Consider the following 14419-nt stretch of genomic DNA (forward strand, 5'->3'; position numbering starts at 1 on the left):
AAAAACTCACTTTTGTTCTTTATTTTGAACATTTTTACCATAAAAAACACTTGCTTTTTAATATTTAATACTTTTAAGTATTTCACACATTATTCTTTTGAATACTTTTAATACTTGCTTTATAGCTTTTTACATATTTTTATTAGAATGTTTTTGTAAAGTTCTTGGTTTTGCTCTTGAATTTTTCTTTCTGGTTATGAACATAATTACATGTTTTTATCCTTATTCAGCCTCTTTCAGACTTGACCCTTTTTCAGGTTTGTCCTTTTCCTTCCAAGGAAATATCACCGTAATTATAACCCTTTGGATAAGGAGTGTTCCCTGTTGTTTTAAACAGGAAGCGGTATAAATGACATGCCAGACAGTCCTGCGAGGTTTGGTGCATCCACATTTACTAAATGTTTGAAGTTAGCTTAATTTAGAAAAAGTGAAGATAACAACTTCTGCGAGTGGCATTTTAGGCCAGTTTTACTCACACACCGGGAAGAAATTTCAGTTGCAATTACCAGTCCAGTTACTTTGGGTTTGTGGAGTCTTTGGTACTCCGAGAGCTTGCTTGTTTGCTGGCAGATTTTTCATTACCGATTAGTACTTATTACGTTATCTAATCGGGTAACAACAATACACGAGCAAAGAATAGATACAAACTTAAAGTGAACCACTCCAAACTGATTGTGTGCGTAAGTGCACAAAAGTGCCTACCGTTCCTGTCCTATTGTTTCCTTTCACTGTATGTGCTTGTATATAATGTTGTGACAAAATAAAATAAATAAAAATAAAATATATGACTTCAGCAGCAGAGTGGTCAATGCCTGGAATGCCGTACCTGACTCTGTGGTTTTTTTTCCCCAAACCCCCAAAACTTTAAGCTTAAACTGTCTTCTGTTGACCTCACCCCATTCCTAAGAAGTCTGTAAGGGGCGTGCATAAGTGCATCTGCGTGCCTACCGTCCCTGTCCTAATATTCCTGTTTACTTACTCTTTTCATGTATCCAAATTATGTTTATACTTTTATCTGTTATCTTATATATGATTGACAAAAATAAACAAATAAAAAATAAATAAAAATAAACGTAAGCAAGCAAATAAGCAAGCTTGGAGAGCACAAAGGACTCCACAGGTTAACCTTAAGCTACATATATTCTCTTCTATTGGTACCTTAGGTTTATTTACTCCGGAGGGAGCAAGTGCTAAGCACTTGACTAGGACACCGATGCCGGTAACCCAACCCGAATATCTGCCATTTCTTCCCTTCTATTTTAAAACGCTCCAAACTTCACTAAGTGAAACTGAACTTAAACCCTCACCAGCCACTTCCTCCCTCTTTCTCCGCCCCCCTCCCCCAACCAAATCCCATAGCGATTTCCTCAGAGCAGGGGTTTCCAACCTTGGCCGCTTTAAGCCTGGCGGACTTCAACACCCAGAATTCCCCAGCCAGCAAAGCTGGCTGGGGAATTCTGGGAATTGGAGTCCGCCAGGCTTAAAGCGGCCAAGCTTGGAGACCCCTGCCTTAGAGCGCTTTTTGCTCCGGCTCCGTTTCCGTAATCACGTGCCTCTCATTCAACTACATTGCCCAGAGTGCATTGGGGCCGAGCGAAACCCGCCCTTTTTTCCCCTCCACATCGACTAACGTACCCGAGAAGGGCGACCTTGGCGGCTTCTGATTGGCTGGCGGCGCGTCTTGCGATGATGATTCCGCAGGGCAAAGGGCAAACGGAAAACCTGAGAGGCGGAGTGGAGGCGGCCACCACGGCGGAGGGGGCGGGATTCCCGGAGGCGCCGGCGGCACCGTGGGGCCTCCCTCCCTGCCTCCCTCCGACCCCCCTCTCAGCATTCGGGACACCCGGAGCGAGAAGGCGTCTGGTAAGGCGGCAGCGCGAGAGGTTTGGGTCCTCGAGGGCGGGTGGATGGGCTCCGGTCGTTAGGCCTGGGTCACCATGGGTCCCTTCCGTCCCTTCGTGAGGCGCAGCCGTCGGCCCGAGGATTGGCGTCGGTGGGCTGCCCGCGCTGTCTTCCGCCGGCGCCTCTTCTCCTGGGCGGCTGCTGACCTTGGCGAGGAGCTTCTCCCGTCAGTGCCCGTCTCGGCAGCTGCGGCGACAAGGATTTTCCTTCTCTTTTCGGGCACCTCGAGAGACAGTTTAATTTTTAACGTTAGCTTTTAATAGGATGATCTTTCTTTAAAAAAATTTTTTTTTTCTATACCGTCCCATGTTTTTAAACCCGCTGGAAGCTGTTTCCTTCCTTGATGCCCTCGGAGTCTTCTAGCCGAATGTTCGGCCACCTGCTCTTCGCCCTGAGGTCTTTTTCCAACATCAGCGGGGATGATTTGAGAAACGGCCAGTTTAAAAAAAAAAACGCGAACCGAAACGGGAGGTTTCCCCTTTCAAATGTCGGATAACCAGCTGAATGAAATGGTGTAGGGTTTCTTGCCTGGGCAGGGGGTTGGACTAGAAGACCTCCAAGGTCCCTTCCATCCTCCTCCTCCTCCTCATTATTATTATTTAGTAGCTGTGTTTATTTAGTGCGGGTTTACCCTCCAGTGCGGTTGAGGATAACTTGCAGGCCTTCCCCAAAGAGGCTGTCAGGTTGGTTTATGGGGTGGCAGATTTGTGTACCTACCTACTCGGGTCGGTCCTTTGGAAGTTGTAATGATAAAAACCGGAGAACCAACAGCTTACTTATGTCCCCCCCCCTTATATTTCTTTATTAGGGTAATAAAGGCCAGAATAGTCTTTTGGTAGGTTTACAGCAGGGGTCTCCAACCTTGGCAACTTTAAGCCTGGTGGACTTCAACTCCCAGAATTCCCCAGCCAGCTTTGCAAACCATGACCTGTCATCCAGGTCATGGTTGTCCCAAAGGTGCTTTTTCAGGAGGCAACTGGACTTTCTTGGGTTTTTTTTTGAAGACGTTGCGCTTCTCATCCAAGAAGCTTCTTCAGCTTCTTCAGCAAGAAAGTCCAGTTGCCTCCTGAAAAAGTAATAACAACAACAATAACAATAATAACAGCTACCACCTTTATTGTCATGTACATATATACAACGAAATTGATTTAGCCTCTACTGGTGCAAACCATAACAAAATACAAAACAACATGAATAATATAGAAAATGGTCCTTATGCAAGTAATTAGTTTCCATGTATGCAACGAGTGATTGTAGTTGTATTTCGGAGTCTGACAGCCCACGGATAAAAGCTGTTTTTAAACCTGTTTGTCCGGCTGGCTATACTTCTGTGTCTTCTGCCCGATGGTAAATATGTATTTAGAATAGAATAGAATTTTATCGGCCAAGTATGTTTGGGCACACAAGGAATTTGTCTTGGTACATATGGTCTCAGTATAATTATATTATTGTAATATGTATTACTGTAAGATGTAATACGTATTACTGCAGGTAATGCTATAAGAGATTTTATGATTCACTCTGTTTTTGGTACTGTGATAGCCTTTAAAGGAACAGCAACTAGTTATATTTGTAAAGAACTTTACAGTCTTGAGTGAAATCCTGCCTGGGAAGATGGCAGGCTTCAATACCTTTACAGGAGCAGCATTGCATGAAACCCATTTAGGGTAATTTGAAACTTGTAAGCATTTGGGGATTAAAGTGTTTGTGGATTTGCAGTACAAGGGCAGTCAAGATACTTTGATACATTTCAGGTAACTTTAGTGGCAAAAGACAGGGAGGTATATGGATGATTTGAATAATCAGCTGAAATATTTTGTGCAAGTATCGGTAAATATTAAAATTAAATGTTTTTACTTGGCTTAATAGGGAATTGAATTATGAACCAGGTTTGATATCAGCACTTGTTTAATCATTTGCCTGGGACTGAAAAACTTATCAATATGTGGAAACCTTATAAATATTAGCTATGTATCTTTATCATGGAGAAAAATCTATGGGTTTGATAGGAGTTGAAAATGACTTGATGGTACATAATTGTATATATTTATCCCCAAATTTAAAATGCTACTTTTTTTAGAGGCATAACATACATGATGATTCTCAACCTGACTGATCCTTCAGTACAATTAATTTTGCATGATTGGAGCAGTAAGCCCCACTGAACTATGTGAGGTTTAATTTCCATCAAAACCACTAAGAACTGATAAGAAGGAAGATGGTAATTGTTATCAAACAGCATCGACGAATATGGTAGACATCAAAGCACCTTTGAATGTTCCATCAGTTTCACTGGAAGTAGGTCAGGACTGGGAAATCTATCGGTTCCATAACTCTTCCTTTACAGCATAATCCTATGCACGTTAAATTTGACTGAAACTGATGGAAATCTTGGAGGTAGTGATTTAGATGTTTTCACTTCACCAGCTTCTGTTTTTCTATCATTGGGGAAACAAAAAGGAAAGTGGTAAAGGGCAAAACAGGAAGAGAGGCACATAATAGGAGTGTGTGTGACTTTGATTGCTGGTGACTGCCTGGACCAGTCTACTGCCGTTTTCTTGGCAATGGTTTCAGAAATGGTTGACCATTTCTTTCTTCTTTCTACGCCTGAAAGATAGTGACTGATCTCAAGGTCACCTGGCTAGCTTCATGCCTAAGGTGGAACTAGAATTCATGGTCTCCTAGTTGCTAGCCAGGTGCCACTACCCTAAACTAGCTCTTAATAGGTATTTTTAAATACACACCCACATTTCCAATATAAAAAAATAGAAATATTCAATATGCTAGCTTGTAAACAACAGTGCTTGGGTGTAATTTGGAGTTACTCAGCTCTGCCCATGGCTTTTAAAGTAGTAGATCTGGAAAACAATTCAGTGTTAGCTTTGAGGTGCTATGTTAGAAGTTTTTAATCATAAGCAGTAACTAGATTTTATGCTATATTTCATTAAATTATATCCTGTCTTTTCTTCAAGGAGCTGAGAAAGAATTTCTTGCTGCTGGTAGTATACTATTTTGCCATGTACTTACCTATGTCATTAAGCCAAATGATTATTTTGTTTCGAAAGGCATACTTCTAACTAAGGTGATATATATCATTGCACTGTGTATTGTTGTATTTAAGAACGGACATAAATGAATATTCCTATGCTTAAAGAAAATCAAATAACCACCCAGATAAAAAATGAAATGTCTAAAGAGAGGATTCTAGCCTGATTCCCTTTTTCTCCTTGGAATTGTGTTTGTACAAAGAAGCATTTATAACAATTTCCATCTGCCATGTTTGAGCTAAAATACTTCAGACCAGTTTATAAACCATGAGTATCAGTTCAAGATATGCTCTAGGCAGCTTCTAGGTCAGTGGTAGTCAACCTGGTCCCTACCACCCACTAGTGGGCGTTCCAGCTTTCATGGTGGGCGGTAGGGGTTTTGTCCGATACTGAAGCACTTTCCTTTTTTTTAATTTAATTGACTTTTTAAAAAATTTTCATAGCATTATTTAAAAACATTTTCATTAGGTTTTCATAAAATTCCTCGTGACAATTTAAATTTCTGAAAATATACTATTTGTATCACCCGCACATAAGTTTAGTTCACGTTACGTAAGTGAAACTAAATGGCGCTATAGACTACAAACAAAAGAGCCTCGTCCCAGAATAGCTCGCATATCTCCCCCCACACCACCTAGCTATAACAGACAAGCAGAGCTGGTAGCCCCCCCACAAACCCAATCCACGATGCGCGAGAGGCATGCGCAGACGATACACGGCGCATTACTATGGAACCGGTGGGCGGCTAGAAAATTTTACTACTAACAGCGATACAAAAGTGGGCGGTAGGTATAAAAAGGTTGACTACCCCTGTTCTAGGTAAAAAGAGATATACTTTACATATTGTATAATATGTATACATGTGTGCAATGAAATTTCATTTTAATGTATACCAATTAGCATTCATTTAAAGTGACAATAAAGTTATTCTAAGTCTAAGTCATTACATTGCATATTAAGGTGTATACTAGTACACTTTCATATTTCATTGAAGAGAATAGAATAGAATTTTTTATTGGCCAAGTGTGATTGGACACACAAGTAGTTTGTCTTGGTGCATATGCTCTCAGTGTACATAAAAGAAAAGATACCTTCATCACGGTACAACATTTTCAACACAAATGATGGTCAATATATCAATATAAGTCATAAGGATTACCAGCAACAAAGTTACAGTCATACAGTCATAAGTGGAAAGAGATTGGTGATGGGAATGATGAGAAGATTAATAGCAGTGCAGATTGAGTAAATTCTCTGACAGTGTGGAGGGAATTATTTGTTTTGCAGAGTGATGGCCTTCGGGGGAAAAACTGTTCTTGTGTCTAGATGTTCTGGTGTGCAGTGCTCTCTAGCGTCGTTTTGAGGGAAGGAGTTGAAACAGTATAAGACCAAGATGTGAGGCATCTTAAATATTTTCACGGCCCTCTTCTTGATTCGTGCAGTATACAGGTCCTCAATGGAAGGCAGGTTGGTAGCAATTATTTTTTCTGCAGTTCTGATTATCCTCTGAAGTCTGTGTATTTCTTGTTGGGTTGCAGAACCGAACCAGACAGTTATAGAGGTGCAAATGACAGACTCAATAATTCCTCTGTAGAACTGAGTCAGCAGCTCCTCGGGCAGTTTGAGCTTACTGAGTTGGCGCAGAAAGAACATTCTTTGTTGTCCTTTGTTGATGATGTTATTGATGTTAGCTGTCCATTTTAGATCTTGCGATATGATAGAACCTAGAAATTTAAAGGTTTCTACTGTTGATACTGTGTTGTCTACTATTGTGAGAGGTGGAAATATGGAAGGGTTTCTCCTAAAGTCTACCACCATTTCTACGGTTTTGAGTGTGTTCAGTTTCAGATTGTTTCGGTTGCACCACAAGGCTAGTCGTTCGACCTCTCGTCTATATGCGGATTCGTCATTGTCTCAAATGAGACCAATCACTATTGTGTCATCTTGGAAAACTCTTCTATCCCATCTTTTTGACAAATGCAAAATCTAGTTTTTCTCCACTTTATTTCTAGTACATAGGAAAGACTTCAGCTTTACTGATTACTTTTTGGTTTGTTCAGTACAAGTATCTGAAATAAACTAACCATAATTCTTGGCTACTAGGCCTGGTTTTAAAAGACAATTTTCTGACCAGGTCACTAGATTTACTAGTAATTTTAGTGCACATGTATTGGATATTTAATTTAGAATCACAATACTTCTCTCTCTACACTACTGATTGCTCTTGACCGCGATTGCTCATATGTTATATGTTGATAGTGGCCAGATAAGTAGAAGAAACTCAAATAGGATGAGCTGTTTAATATAATGGCATCTCTTGATATTTAAATAGCAAAATACCAAATCCTAAACTAGTTCAATCTCTGTGGTTGTATAATTTGGGGACAAAGCCTATTTTATCTACCACTGATACAATTATCCAATCATACAGTTGAAATGTGTACTATATATCTTATTAACTTATTAAATGAAATAACCTTTTATTCACAAAGTGCTGCATAAAATACAACCTTTGCTTACTGATCTTACTTAGCACTAGTGAGCAATGTTAAAAACATTTTGTTAGCAGCAATATTGAAGCCTTACTGGGGCAAAGTTCACAAAAAAGTTTGTTGACTTTTTGATTGCATAAACTTTACAAATTAGATTGCAGAATGGTTGTTTAATGAACATTTGCTCAATAGTGTGCATGTCTTCATTTTTAAGGGGGCATTTGTACTTCAGTGTAAATCCGTTATTTATCTGTGAAGTACTGTAGAATTGATTTTGGAGCAGGACTGTGATATATGTTGAAGAAATAGGTTTGAATTTTGGAGTGAGGATGCCATGTCTTATTTATATAATTTTATTTGGCAATTTACTTGTCATTTGGCCTCATTAGTTTACCATCCATCCATTGCAAGGCATAGCAACACTTTTATCAAGTTTCCACATGCCCACTGCCCTGTAAAATTGAGACAACTGGCGAGAAGCAATATATTGTACAGTGTTTTCTCGAAATACATGTATAGATACACACAGACCAGGCAAATGTGTGCCTTTTCTGATTTAGCTTAATAATATAGGGTGTTCTTGATGCAGGGTATTCATTGCAATTAAGACCCTGGCTGGGTCATATATTTAATGAGATCCATTAAAACTCTCTTGTTCTGTGAATTTGCACCAAGTACTAAATTTGAATAATTTCAACCTTGTCTTACTTTTTATGGCATAATATTTTATGCAATTCCAGCCTGTTTGTTAATTTATGTCTGTCTGGGTGTATTGTGTAAACCAAGAAAATGTAATAATTCAGAATCCAATCGGGGTCGGTCACTGGGACCAGAGGTTGAGTCTTCCAAGCTTTTGGACTCGTGATTGACCCAGACTGGATTCTGCAACATTATCCTGGCACATGTACATTTGTCTTTTTTTGTGTAATAATCAGTGATGGGATTCAAATAATTTAACAACCGGTTCTCTGCCCTAATGATTTCTTTCAAAAACCAATTCACCAAACTGCTCAGAAAGTTAACAACCGGTTTTCCCGAAGTGGTGCAAACTGGCTGAATCCCACCACTGGTAATAATCCAGTAATACCCAATGTACAGTGTTATACAAACTGAGCCAGCATGTTATAATGGTTGTTCTGCCAGGCGGAGAGACCTGTATGCAAATCTGTACTCCTCAAAAAAAATTACCAGTAATTTTAAATACCTACCATATTTTTCGGACTATAAGATGCACCAAGATTTCAAAGAGGTAAGTGAGGAAAAAAAGGGGGGGTTTGCCCTCTCCGGCCCCTAGGAGCATTCTGCAGGCTTCCCAAACCCACTCTGTGCCCCATTTTTTGAAAAAATATGGGCCTGTTTTTTTGCCCCTTTTGTGAAAAATGGGGTACGCAGAGGATTTGGGAGGCCTGCAGACTGCTCCTGGGGGCTGGGGGAGGGCAAAAATGCCCCCATTTTTGCAAAAATGGGCCGGGATAGCTCAGGCTGTTAGAAGCCTGTTATTAGAACACAGCAGCCTGCAATTACTGCAGGTTCAAGCCCGGCCCGAGGTTGACTCAGCCTTCCATCCTTTATAAGGTAGGTAAAATGAGGACCCAGATTGTTGGGGGGGCAATAAGTTGACTTTGTAAATATACAAATAGAATGAGACTATTGCCTTACACACTGTAAGCCGCCCTGAGTCTTCGGAGAAGGGCGGGATATAAATGTAAATAAAAATAAAAAATTTTATGGGATGAGTGGGGCAGAGCTTTGGGAGGTCAAAAATGGCTGTATTCGGTATATAAGACGCACCAACATTTCCACCCTCTTTTGTTGGGGGGGGAGTCTGTCTTATACTCCGAAAAATACGGTAGCTTGTTGTATATAGTTTAGCAATGAAATGGGAAGGGATGAAAGGATGCCTGTAGTCCTAGCCTTATTTTTTCCTCTATTTTAAAATAGAGTCTGAACATATCATACTCTAGATTTCATACTCCTATTTTAAAATAGGAGCACAATGGCTCAGTGGTTAAAGATGCTGAGCTTCTTGTCAGCTGAAAAGGCGACAGCCCAGGTTCCAGATTCGAGTGCTGCATGACAGGGTGACCTCCCGTTACTTGCCCCAGCTACTGCCCACCTAGCAGTTCGAAAGCATGGGGAATGTGAGTAGATAAATAGGTATCACTTTGGTGGGAACAGAACAGCCTTCTGTGTGCCTCGGCACAAAGTCATGTTACGGAAATATCTTTGGATCGCGCATGTCTTTCCTCAGCTAAGAAATGGAGATAAGCACTAGAGTCAGAAATGATTGGACAGGGGAAACCATGACCTTTATTTTTATACCATCTTTAAAGTCATCTATCTCAGAGTTCTCCCACAAAAGCATCTAGAGGTTTCAATGGTGCTTTGTATTCAAATGGCTAGGAGCTCATTTCAGTAGATGTAACAGTTGAAAACACCAGCCCTGATGCATTTCATGTAGAGTTTCTTTTCTGGATTGCTTTTACTTAATAAAAATTGTCAGGTACTATAAATTCAGTGGATCTCACTGAAATCAGTCCTGTTGAGTAGATTGTATTTGAGTCCTTAAGGCAGAGGGAACCAAACAATATGGCCACAAAAACATCTGCATAATTACAGGAAGTTGTCTTCTGCATGCTTAGTTAAATTTACAGTTTAAAATAAGTGGCACTTATGACTGGCTCAGACCATATATTAGCAATAATACTACTATGAAGCCAATAACAGTACTTTAATTCAGTAATTACACAGATGTACTGTAACGAAAACACAGAATTATGGGATAGGGATTAGGAAGATTGATTTAGAGAGTCCTGTTTTGATGCTATGGGCATTTAGTTATGCCAATATGCAAATTACTGTATTTATCTGAAGCGAAGACTGACATTTCCTTCCATAACAATTTAACTTAAAATGGGATTATTGCCTTGTGAAGTATGTAGGAAAACAGGCAGGTGATGTATTTTTATTTAGTCATCTTTTTATGGTGATGTTTATTTTTTTCATAACTGTGATAAAATATTCTGCAGGTAAAGATAGATTGGCCATCAATAAAAAATATGTATGAATGTTTTGGTATATATTTGATGAATAATCAGAATATGTATTACGTTCTAATTGATTACAATTATATTCAAATTATATTTTAATTGAATTTTTAAATTTAAAATCCTTATTTATTTATTTTATTTATTTATTTATTTTGTCTCAACAATATATGTAGGTATCATACAAAAAGATTATATAGCATATAAACACATATATGAGTAAATATTAGGAGGTATAAGCATATATATATATATAGGAAGAAGAAAAGAAAAACAATAGGACGTTTGTGTAGGCACGTTTGTGTGCTTATGCACGCCCCTTATGGTCCTCTTAGGAATGGGGTGAGGTCAATAGTAGAAAGTTTTTGGTTAAAGCTTTTAGGATTATGAGAAGAGACCACAGAGTCAGGTAAAGTATTCCAAGCACTGATGATTCTGTTACAGAAGTCATATTTTCTGCAATCTAGATTAAAGCGGTTGACATTTAGTTTAAATCTATTAGTTGCTCTAGTATTATTGCAATTAAAGCTGAAGTAGTCTTTAACAGGAAGGACATTACAATAGATGATTCTGTGAGTTAAACTTAGGTCTTGTTGGAGGCGACGGAGTTCCAAGCTTTCTAAGCCTAGGATTTCAAGTCTGGTGGGGTAAGGTATTTTGTTGTTTTCAGAGGAATGGAGAACTCTTCTTGTATTGTCTTAACATTTTATACTGCATTTTATTCAATATCTCTAAGCCTCTGTAAATAGTGTTAATTATATTCCATCTGAATCCACATGACATGTAGCTGATTAATAGTGACCATACACAATAGAGTAATTATTGAATTGGTTATCTATGTCTGTTAAAAATCTGAGATAAAATTGTTTTGTTTTTTAACATTGCACTAATATTAGCTAGGAAGCTTGCTTCTCATATTATAGGTCATTGTAATTATTATTAAAAGGGGAAGTAAGTACACACTTATGGAATTTCTAATATCAAATTTGAGAAACGGAGAAAAATTAGTTTCTAGGCTCCGTTTATTTAAAATTATATAATCCTTTTATTTTTTTAAACATTATGCACTTATGATTTTTTAAAAAAACTTTTAAGTGTAGTATAATGTATTTCGGTGATTGAAAAGCACAATATGTCTGGAATTAGAGGATTACATTTTGTGTACTTCTAATAATGTCACTTCTTCCAATCAGTATTGGAATTTGGCTTGTACATTGCTGACGGTTAAAAAGCATTATTGGTATTGGGTGGAGGTGGCACTTTTACTTTATTAAAGCTATCAACAAAATTCCCCAGTTGCTTTTCAGTCATATATTCAAGGTCAAGGAGGTTATATATGATTAAAAATTAACAATTTATGTTGAATGAGAACCCAGTTTATGCAGAGTTATAAGTAATAGTGTCAGATAGAAATCTTCCACTATCTAAAACTAGATAAAACTAAATTTTTCTTTATCTAAAACAAGATAAAGAGAAGCAATACTACTAATAAAATTATTAAAAGTATGTCTCACTTTTCCTCTAAAGTGGTATTCAGCTTCTACCAGACAAAAGGTTGGTTCTTGACAAGATTTAGTAGAGATTGCAGTGATCTAAAGTAGAAGACCATTGCCGTAAGTAATACAACTGTTTCCTATTTTCCACACAACCACCACCTTGTGAGTTGAATTGGGCTGAAAAACTGGCCCAAAGTCACTCAGTTGATGCCTAAGGCGGGCCTAGAATTTAACAGTTTCTCAGTTTGACTCCTGTTTTGTTTCATAAAACCATAACTATGAGGTATAAGAACAACATTGTTCAAAATTGAGTTGTTCATGTTGTTGCTGCAAAAAGATACAACTTAAGTCAAGCATTTGGCTACATATACAGTGCTCCATCTATCTTTTTCCTGACATAGAATTCTCCATCTGATCCCTTAAGATAGCAAAAACACTTGTCCTTCTATTACTTGCCCATATGGCCATTTAATGTACTATTTACTTGTCATCCATGTTATACATGGATTTTCTGTGCAGGAGACAACTACGGAATATAACTGCTGTCTGTATTGCTTGTATTGCACTGAAATATTTCATTGTCTGCCTGAGCAATCTGCTGTTAGAAAGCTAGGCTGCTGTGTTTAATCCAACTTTCAAGTATGAAAAAAGCAGTAAGAAACAACATTGATTGTTCCTGCCGGAGACTTTGCTGTTGCTGATGTTCTGATTTAACAAAACACTGAATTTTCTTCTTTCCTTTTGATAAAACAAAAGAAAATATATACTTTCTTATTGATTTGTGACATTGAAAGTGACCCCTGGCAGATAAAATGTGTGTTGTTCTGCCCATAAACCAGCTATAGAAAGCATTTGTCTCAATATGCTTAGGATATTAGGAGGTTTCAGGAGGGAGCTTTATGTTTGACTTAGTGTTTGAATTGTGAACAGTTTCCTGACAAGCAGGATTTCTCTAAAGAGTTTGTTTCTGTTTTTAGAGTGTACAGTATAGGATGCTGCAGTTGTCTGATTTCTGGGTCCATTTTGTTAGTACAATACAAAGCAATTACTTAGGTCTTTCAGTTGGGTTTCAGGCTAGGATTCAGTATTGAGACAGCCTTGGTGGCACATGTTGATGATTCATAGGAAATCCGGTGGAAGGGGGACATCCCTATTTATGCTTCTTTATCTTTCACCATCCTTCAGTACTATTTGATCACAGAATCCTTTTGGATCGGCTGTGAGAGTTGGGAATTAGGGGCTGTGCTGGCCATTGAAACCAGTATTCTTGACTTTTTTTCATGACCAGTTCCAGTTGGTGTTGGCAAAGGGGAGAGAAATTGTCTTTGAGGCCCTCTTATGGTTCTGCAGGGTTCAATGCTCCATCCCTTCCTGTAGTCTTACTTTTTGATTGATTTGGTTAGTCAGGGAATAGCAATCCAGCTGAGCACGTTTGAAACTTTGTGTTGAATTGGGTTACAAAAATCTTATATTTGTATTGTTATTGTTGTTCTTTCTAGTTCATAAGATGAGTCAGCATTTGTAGTATATACCATAATTCAGGCACGATTGGATTTTAGCTTTAAGGTTTTATGAATATCCTCTATCCCAGGGGTCTCCAACCTTGGCAACCTTAAGCCTGGCGGACTTCAGCTTTGCTTTGCTGGCTGGGAAATTCTGGGAGTTGAAGTCTGGCAGGCTTAAAGCTGCCAAGGTCGGAGACCTCTGCTCTATCCTGTTTCTTCTTGTCCGCGGTTTAGAGGAGAGATCAGAATATGGTCATCTTATTTACATTATTAATTTATTTAGTTATAAAAACAGAAATTTAATAGTTGCTACTCTCATTCAACTGCAGGCGACAAATGTCTAATCAGTTGTTGCAGAATTACATTCCCTGTTCTTGCAGATATTGAAAGAAAGTTAAGAAAAAGTAGTTACAACCTTCAAAAAATATCAGCTGCGCTTAGAGCTGAATTTGGCTGGTTTCCACCCATTTTTTGAAAGCATAAAATGTTCTCTCTCCTTTTTTTATCAAAACTATCCATATATTCATTCTCACTTGTCTTAGTATAGTATTTATTTTATTGCAGAGAATCTTAAGTAAAAAATTTCTGGATCTATGCAGCAGGGCTAATCCTGAAATATTCCTGTACCAATTCAAGTACAATTGACTGGGCCTCATGGTAATTGCCTCAAATGCAGTAGGCCAAGGAATTTTTTTTGTCTTTTTGCAATTCTGTGATAAAATCAGTGTTACCACTTAATGAACCCTATCTATATCATATGCAAATCAAGAGTTATTGAATAATAGTACAATTTTAAGTGATGTTTAGCAAAGGGTCTTTACTCCGAGAAAGCTTGTGCATGTATGATTGTGCTCCAGATCTCTTGCTAAGTCATGGGGTCCAAAGTAGATTTAAAAGTTGAAAATATTGTTATAAATAATTGGGTCATTT

At 38.3% G+C, this 14419-nt stretch overlaps 1 protein-coding gene across 1 annotated transcript in view; it reads left to right on the plus strand.

Annotated features, from left to right (window-relative positions):
* The first annotated feature begins 1704 nt into the window (after positions 1-1704).
* Positions 1705-14419, plus strand: part of ADIPOR2 (adiponectin receptor 2) — a 43064-nt gene continuing 30349 nt past the window's right edge. The window contains exon 1 of the mRNA XM_058190912.1: positions 1705-1863. The gene's annotated coding sequence lies outside the window, so the exon portion shown is untranslated. The remainder of the gene's footprint in view (positions 1864-14419) is intronic.

This window comes from Ahaetulla prasina, chromosome 7 (assembly GCF_028640845.1).
Source record: "Ahaetulla prasina isolate Xishuangbanna chromosome 7, ASM2864084v1, whole genome shotgun sequence".
Classification (NCBI taxonomy): Eukaryota; Metazoa; Chordata; class Lepidosauria; order Squamata; family Colubridae; genus Ahaetulla; species Ahaetulla prasina.